The sequence below is a fragment of the Podarcis melisellensis genome, assembly GCF_964234715.1.
Source record: "Podarcis melisellensis genome assembly, chromosome: 2".
Lineage (NCBI taxonomy): Eukaryota > Metazoa > Chordata > Lepidosauria > Squamata > Lacertidae > Podarcis > Podarcis melisellensis.
This window is the reverse complement of record NC_138529.1, coordinates 14,801,726-14,810,359: the sequence shown is the minus strand read 5'-3', so window position 1 is coordinate 14,810,359 and position 8,634 is coordinate 14,801,726.

Genomic DNA, 8,634 nt, shown 5'->3' with positions numbered 1-8,634 from the left:
TGCTCACTTACGTAATAAGGAAAAAAACTGCTCCTTTTCCCTTACGGGGTATCCAAGAGCCCATATAGAGTCCTTAAGTGGGTTCCCTATCGGTAGGAGAAAATAACAGAGGGCAACCAGAGTATATTGAGAAGCAAAGCAACTTATAAACCTGATCTTTATTGCAATAGAAAAGTACTGTTGCCGCAGGGTCCCCACTCCCCACACACAGGAGGGAGGAGAACCCTGAACTATGGTGTAAAAGGTAAAGGTAAAGGGACCCCTGACCATTAGGTCCAGTCGTGGCTCATCTCGCTTTACTGGCCGAGGGAGCTGGCATACAGCTTCCGGGTCATGTGGCCAGCATGACTAAGCCGCTTCTGGCGAACTAGAGCGGCGCACGGAAACGCCGTTTACTTTCCCGCTGGAGTGGTACCTATTTATCTACTTGCACTTTGACGTGCTTTCAAACTTCTAGGTTGGCAGGAGCAGGGACCTAGGGCTTGTCGATCAGAAGGTCGGCGGTTCGAATCCCCGCGACGGGGTGAGCTCCCGTTGCTCGGTCCCTGCTCCTGCCAACCTAGCAGTTCGAAACCACGTCAAAGTGCAAGTAGATAAATAGGTACCACTCCGGCGGGAAGGTAAACGGCGTTTCCGTGCGCTGCTCTGGTTCGCCAGAAGCGACTTAGTCATGCTGGCCACATGACCCGGAAGCTGTACGTCGGCTCCCTCAGCCAAGAAAGTGAGATGAGCGCCACAACCCCAGAGTCGGTCATGATTGGACCTAATGGTCAGGGGTCCCTTTCCCTTTAGGGAGTAGTTGGGATAACACCTAGGGTTCTGAAACGTTTTAAGGACATTCTCTCCCATCCCACCCATAAGGGCTATTGGTCCTGTTTCCTTTTAGGTAACCACAGGATTCTTCACAATGGGAAGAAGTATGGCGCCACCTATTGGCAAATGCACAGCACAGTCCAATGCTCTTCGCTGTATGTGCCGCTGATGAGCTGGGAGAAGATTGATGGCAGAAGATCTCCCCGTGTGTGTGTGTGTGTGTGTGTGTGTGTGTGTGTGTGTGTGTGTTTGCAGTGGGGCTGTTGATATTGATCAGAGAAGCAGCCCTGGGGAGAGAAGGCATTTACCTTCCTCCACCCTCCCTATGAGGCAAATGTAAACAGCAATTGCTAAAGCTGCTTATTATCTAAAAATGTCTGTGTGTTTCTTTTTCAGAAGCATTGTGTGAGAGAAGGGGGGTGCTTCTTTGAAGATGGTTGTATTTACCCACAGGTTTCTTTAAAAAAACAAAATAAATTTTATTCAGGTTTATAGAGAAAAATACAAACCTTGATACCCCTCCCCCCCCCAAACCAGGTCAGTTATCTAGATACAGTGGAACCTCGGTTTTTGAACGTAATCCATTCCGGAAGACCGTTCGACTTTATTTTGTTTACAACAACTTCCAAAATGTTCGAAAACCGAGGTGCAACAGCAGTCTGCAATTTCTATCTTTCTTTCTTTTATCTTTATTAGTTTCCCACACACATATATACATAGATAACAAGTCATACAAAGCAAAAGCTGTAAAAGTAAAGAGAAAAAGGAAAGGAAACTACAATATATTATAATTAGATAACAAGTTAAAATGTAAAACTTCCAATCGTTCTCATTATGCTGCTTATATTGTCTATGTTTTAGACATGTATTAGATATCTTTTTGGACTATATAAAAATAATATGAAATAATATAAATCTGTGCGAGAAAACATGCCATTTCAATAGAGAAAATTGAAAAAACCTCAGCAGAAGCCATTTGACTTCTGAGGTGCGTTTGAAAACGGAAGTAATCACTTCTGGGTTTTCGGCGTTCGGAAACCGAAACGTTCAGCTTCCGAGACACTTGAAACCGAGATTCCACTGTACAATAAAAACTCAAAAGGGGGCGGGGGGAGAAAGAAATAGAGAAAGAAGAAGGAAGGAAGGAAGGAAGGAAGGAAGGAAGGAAGGAAGGAAGGAAGGAAGGGAAAAATAAAACAGAAAAATAAGATTCAGAAATTAAAGAACTTTCTGAAGTATTCACCCACAATTTTGGCGTGTTAAGATAATTACATTTTTAAAAATTAAAAAAAATCTGCTGCCTGATTAACTGGGGACTTCTTTAGTAAATCAAGTGCATAAATTGATTTATCAACTGAACACAGTCCCAGTGTATGCATCCATGAATCAACCCATAGCAGTTTGCTGTTGGGTATATCCATCATCATCTGCTTATTTGTATCTACAGCATAGCAGCCTGCCCTTTCCATTCCGTGCAAGTATATCCACTCTGTAAACAGCCACGATGGACTGAACAAAGCGTCTCCCCAAAGGGAAATTATCACATTTCTCTTCTGTGCACCAGAGCCGTTTGTTTCCACTTGAGCTTGGGGGCAATAGCACAGCCAAGTTGGAGCAAAGCCAGTTCTAGGTGGTTGGAGGCCCTGAGGCCAGAGACACCAGATTACTCCCAAGATTGGGGCACATGTTGTGGGCGTGTGATGTCACACAATGTTGTGACATCTGGAGGAGGCCGATCGTTCTGGAGGAGCCGGCCACTGAAGCTGTGATGCCCAATGCGTGTGACATCATGCGTGTGCCGTGCATGTCAGGCCTGTTAAGTTGTGGGTGAGCATATCAGACGACACAGCTATTCTTCAAACATCTCTTGTTTATTCACAAGCCAGAACTGAACTGTACCAGCTCCATCTGGTACGCAGGCTGAGGCCCACAGACTGTCTCGCATGCTCTAGTTATCTCTCACTTAAAAGGTAAAGGGACCCCTGACCATTAGGTCCAGTCGTGGCCGATTCTGGGGTTGCGCCGCTCATCTCGGTGCACGAAAACACCATTTACCTTGCCGCCCAAGCGGTACCTATTTATCTACTTCCACTTTGACATGGGGATTCGAACCGCCAACCTTCTGATCAGCAAGTCCTAGGCTCTGTGGTTTAACCCACAGCGCCACCCGTGTCCCGTTAGCCTGCATATTAAAGTCCAAATACACGTCAGAATTACTAGAGACCAAGGAGCCTAATACAAAACTGGCCAGACCTAAATAAAGACCATCAAGAAACTGGCAAATCAGGTCCTCCCTTAAAGAGGGCACATATTGTGGTGAGATCTGGAAAACCGACACCCTGTGTTGTGGGTGGGTACGATTGGTCAGCCACAACACCCAATTGGTAGGTCCCTTGTAGCTGGGAGCAATCTGGCCAATGGGATGCAGTCTAAACTGTTAAGTTGTGGGTGAACATATCAGACGACACAGCGATTCTTCAAACAGCTCTTGTTTACTCACACGCCAGAACTGAACTGAAGGGTTCAGCCAGCCTGCTTATATAGAGCTCAAATACAACGCAACAGTAACCACTTTCTGTAACTATCCAATCACTGAACGTCACTTTCAATCCCTTATTTGCATATGTGGACCTGAGTGAAAACTATCTACAGTATCCCCCTGCTGGCCCAGGGTGAGAACTTCAGTACATAACAAGGCCCCCTCAACACAGTCCCCTCCCGACAAACATTGAGGGGGCTGAAGACACCTCAGGCCCCTAGAGTTGGTGTGCCTGCCTAGTGCAGTTCCCAAAATAGGGACCCCCTTCTCCAAAAAAGAAATGCATGATATAAGAGACCAGAAAATATATACTGAGGTGTTTTGAAGACCAACCAACTTAACTTTCATGCACTACAAAATAATAATAATAATACTTGGAGCACATGCAGTTTTGCAACGCTCAGCAAAACACAACCGAAAAACATTTCGGCAACCCTAATAAACAAAATGGTTGGCTTATTTTACAGAAATAATTTAGAAGGGTGCCTGCACATTTTGCTTTATATAAATCAATCAATCTTTATTACGGTCCAGAGACCCAACAAATTGTTACAAAGCAATGGAAAATTCAGACAGCCTACCTCCAGGTTAAACAAGCATTTTGTTCAGACTTAAAGATAGGGATCATTGGTTCTTGCAACCACCAATAAAAACTTCACCACTGCTAATGTTCTAGTGTTTGTCCGGTCTTCCAATTGGAACCTGACATAGTGAGCCTCTGATTTTCCCGGGAAAGGTACCAGCAAGGGTAATATCAGTCCAGCCCTGGCTTGCTCATATTTCACACAGTGCAGCAAAATATATTTTATAGAATTGATGTCTTGAGCACACGAGCTTTATACCTTTCCTTCTACCAGGACTAGATGCTTACTATTTTTTTTATTAAGAAAGCTTAGAGCTTGGTCTCTTGCAGGCATGGTTCCTGCTGCAATTGCTCCCAAGAGAGGTTTCAGGCAAAGTGTCCTTCTCTAGCTTTGGAGATGAGAGCGGAGGGTAGCTACCCAGCGCAGTGGGTTCACTGGTGAAAGCCCCAGCAGAAATGTGTGACGACGTGAGGTTGGTGTATCATAGCTTTCAGCGCAAACTTGAACCCCTTTAAAGTGCCTCAAGGTTGCATGGAAACCTGTACCTGGTGGGACGTTGTCCCTTCTTAGGTTTTGTGAAGAGGGGAGGGGCTATTATTTGAGACCTGCCCATCTGGAGCTGAGACACAAAGAGGATGGTATACCAATTTCAACATTATAATCTGGGGCTGAGTAGAAGCATAATAATAATAGTAATAATAGTAATAATAGTAATAATAATAATAATAATAATACTTTATTATTTATACCCCATCCATCAGCCACTCTGGACGGCTCCCAACAGAATACTAAAAACACGATAAAAGATCAAACATTAAAAACTTCCTGATACAGGGCTGCTTTCAAATGTCTTCTAAAAGTCAGATAGTTGTTTATTTCCTTAACATCCGATGGGAGGGTATTCCACAGGGTAGGTGCAACTACCAAGAAGGCCCTCTGCCTGGTTCCCTGTAACCTCTCTTCTCACAGTGAGGGAACCGCCAGAAGGTCCTTGGAGCTGGACCTCAGTGTCCAGGCTGAACGATGGGGGTGGAGATGCTCCTTCAGGTATACTGAGCTGAGGCCATTTAGGGTTTTAAAGGTCAGCAGCACCAACACTTTAAATTGTGCTCAGAAATGTACTGGGAGCCAATGTAGGTCTTACAAGACTGGTGTTATATGGTCTTGGCGGCCACTCCCAGTCACCAGTCTAGCTGCTGCATTCTGGATTAGTTGTAGTTTCCGGGTCACCTTCAAAGATAGCCCCACATAGAGCACATTGCAGTAGTCCAAGCGAAAGATAACTAGAGCATGCACCACTCTGGCGAGACAGTCTGCGGGCAGGTAGGGTCTCGTTCTGCGTACCAGATGGAGCTGGTAAACAGCTGCCCTGGACACAGAATTGACCTCTATGGACAGCTGTGAATCCAAAATGACTCCCAGGCTATGCACCTGGTCCTTCAGGTACACAGTTACTCCATTCAGGACCAAGGAGTCCACCACACCTGCCCGCCTCCTGTCCCCCCAAAACAGTACTTCTGTCTTGTCAGGATTCAACCTCAATCTGTTAGCTGCCATCCATCCTCCAACCGCCTCCAGACACCCACACAGGACCTTCACCGCCTTCACTGGTTCTGATTTAAAAGAGATGTAGAGCTGTGTATCATCTATAAGCAGAAGCCCCTGATGCCATGGCAAATGATGCAGAAGATTAGACCAGTGTCGCTGACCATCCTTGGACCAGGCTATTTCCTAACCCTATAGCCTCTTCAGGATGCGGGTGGCGCTGTGGGTTAGACCACAGAGCCTAGGACTTGCCGATCAGAAGATCAGTGGTTCAAATCCCCGTTACGGGGTGAGCTCCCATTGCTCGGTCCCTGCTCCTGCCAACCTAGCAGTTCGAAAGCACATCAAAGTGCAAGTAGATAAATAGGTATCGCTCCAGCGGGAAGATAAACGCCGTTTCCATGCGCTGCTCTGGTTCGCCAGAAGCGGCTTAGTCCTGCTGGCCACATGACCTGGAAGCTGTACACCGGCTCTCTCGGCCAATAAAGCAAGATGAGCTCTGCAACCCCAGAGTTGGTCATGACTGGACCTAATGGTCAGGGGTCCCTTTACCTTTACAGCCCCTTCACGGGAAAACAGGCACACAAAGGAAAGTTGTAATGCCGGTTAAAGGGATAGGATGTTGCAGGTTAATTAGTTCCAGGAGGATGCACATTTGACCTTTGGTTAACATCCTGCACAGATGTGCCCTCCTGGGAAAACAATGGGGCTGGCTTTCCTCCACATCAGAGCTCTGATCCAGGATTCCTCCCCTGACCTCTCGCAATCCATTCCCTCCTATTCTTGGCCTTTGTTCCCCAGAGCCCATCCCAGGGAGGAACGGTAGCTTCTGGAGTTCAGATCGGTGCAAATCACTGCCTGTCACTCATCCATTCAGCCCATCCCCTGCGAGGAATTCATTGCCCATGAGGCAGACAGAAGAGTTCACAGCGGGGGCAGTGGATCGGGCAGAGGCAAAGCTGGCGGGCATCCACACTCTGCTTGCCTGGGTACTTGTCCAACTTGCTTGATATAATGCACAACCACATCAAGTGCTCTGTGGTGTTCTGTTCTCTTTCAAATTGTAGATTCCCAATTCCCCCATGTGATTGCAGATCAATGTGATCCATTGCTACACCCACCAGGTGCAGGTAAGGTTGTCCCAGAGCAATTATTCAGTGCCTGTGTCGTGTATATAATCAGAATAAAAACAACAACCCAATAACATACACACAGACCCAGAAAAGAACCACATTTTAAAAGGATACAGGACAGTGGTGTCCAAACTTTTCTCAAAGAGGGCCAGATTTGATGAAGTGAAGGACCGTGAGGGCTGACCAAAGGGCCAACCAAAGTTGTTGAGCTGAAGTTGTTGAAGGTTTTTTAGGATTTTACCCAGGAAGTAAACTGCCACAGGGGCCAGATTAAACTGACCGGTGGGCCGGATTAGGCCCCCGAAATAAACGGAATTTGGACATGCCTGGTATAGGATGTCAAACAGATCAACCGAAGGCCTGGTTAAAAAGGAACGTTTTTGCCTGCCACTTAAAGGTGTATAATGAAGGCACTAGGCGAATTTCCCTGGGGAGAGCATTCCAAGAAGGGGAACCACTGCGGAGAAGAAGGCAGAGCGATCCCACAGCTCTTTCCCACTCTCCCTAGGGCTTCCCAAGATTGCTTGACCCTAAAAAAGAAATGGATATACTCAAAGACACACAACCTGCTCATGCCATTGGGCTGAAAGTTTTACATCTCATACAGGTGGCTGCAGCACACTGTGGGTCTGTCCACATTTCTCCCACAACTTTAGGTTTGCATAATCAAAGTGCTCTGCCATCCACAATGATTCCACTATATATATAAAAAAGCCGCCTCCACAATCAGACTTTTTGCAGTTTGGAATTGACAGGGAAATGCATTTTAAAAATGGGGAAGGAACAAATGAACTAACTGGAAGCTGCATAAGACCCAGCAAACAGGATGAATGTTCCTTGCCATATAACTGCTACGTAAATGAATCGGAACGAAAGCTCAATGACCGGACATAATCTCATAATAATCATAATCCCTGTGTCAATTATGTGCAAGGTAATCAGAGTGAATTCTTTACAAACAGGTCGTCCAGAGAGAACTAACCTCAGGAACTGCTGAAGCATACCTCTTCCTTTACGCTGGCAATCTCTGTAAAGGTAAAGGTAAAGGGACCCCTGACCATTAGGTCCAGTCTGACTCTGGGGTTGCGGCACTCATCTTGCTTTATTGGCCGAGGGAGCCGGCGTACAGCTTCCAGGTCATGTGGCCAGCATGACTAAGCTGCTTCTGGCGAACTAGAACAGCACACAGAAACGCCGTTTACCTTCCCGCCAGAGTGGTACCTACTTATCTACTTGTGCTTTGACGTGCTTTCGAACTGCTAGGTTGGCAGGAGCAGGGACCAAGCAACGGGAGCTCACCCCATCGTGGGGATTCGAACTGCCGACCTTCTGATTGGCAAGTCCTAGGCTCTGTGGTTTAACCAAAGCGCTGCGCGTGTCCCTCGACAATCTCGGTGCTTCCCTCTAAATTTAAAGAGAAGCAGGCAGCTGCCGACCTGCTTTATCCCTCTTGCTTTCATAAGGCCAGATTAGATATTCATAAAGTGCTTTGGTGATGATCTGCAAGGGGCATTATCATCAACGCAGATCCCCCGCCGTGAGAATGAGCCGGGAGGCTGAATGGGGCCAGCTTTTCTCGCAGAGAATCATGCCACATTGATTCTCCAAGGAGGCCATACTCGGAATATTACGTCCTTAATACAAGGTCTACTGCTGGCCTTCTTATCTCCCCACAAGCTGGGATGTTATTGCTACTTTCTTTGTCATGAATCCCCGCAATTAACACCGACGGCCTTGTAATGTGCCGTTTAGCCCAGTTTCGCTTTAGTGCTGAACAATGATTTCCACAGTAATTATGCCTTTGAAAGAATGGCAATAATTAAAAAGTATAAATGCAACCAGGCTAGCACGCTGCGATGAGAGGAGAAGGCCAGGAGGGGAGAATGGCGGGAGAAGTTATTGAAATGAGAACTGCTCGTGTCGCCACTGTTTAGGCTGAGAGACGACCCAAAACGCAGGGATCATGGCAGGAGGAAGAGAGAAGACAGGTCTATATATTAATTAAAGTCAGTCTGTGGGT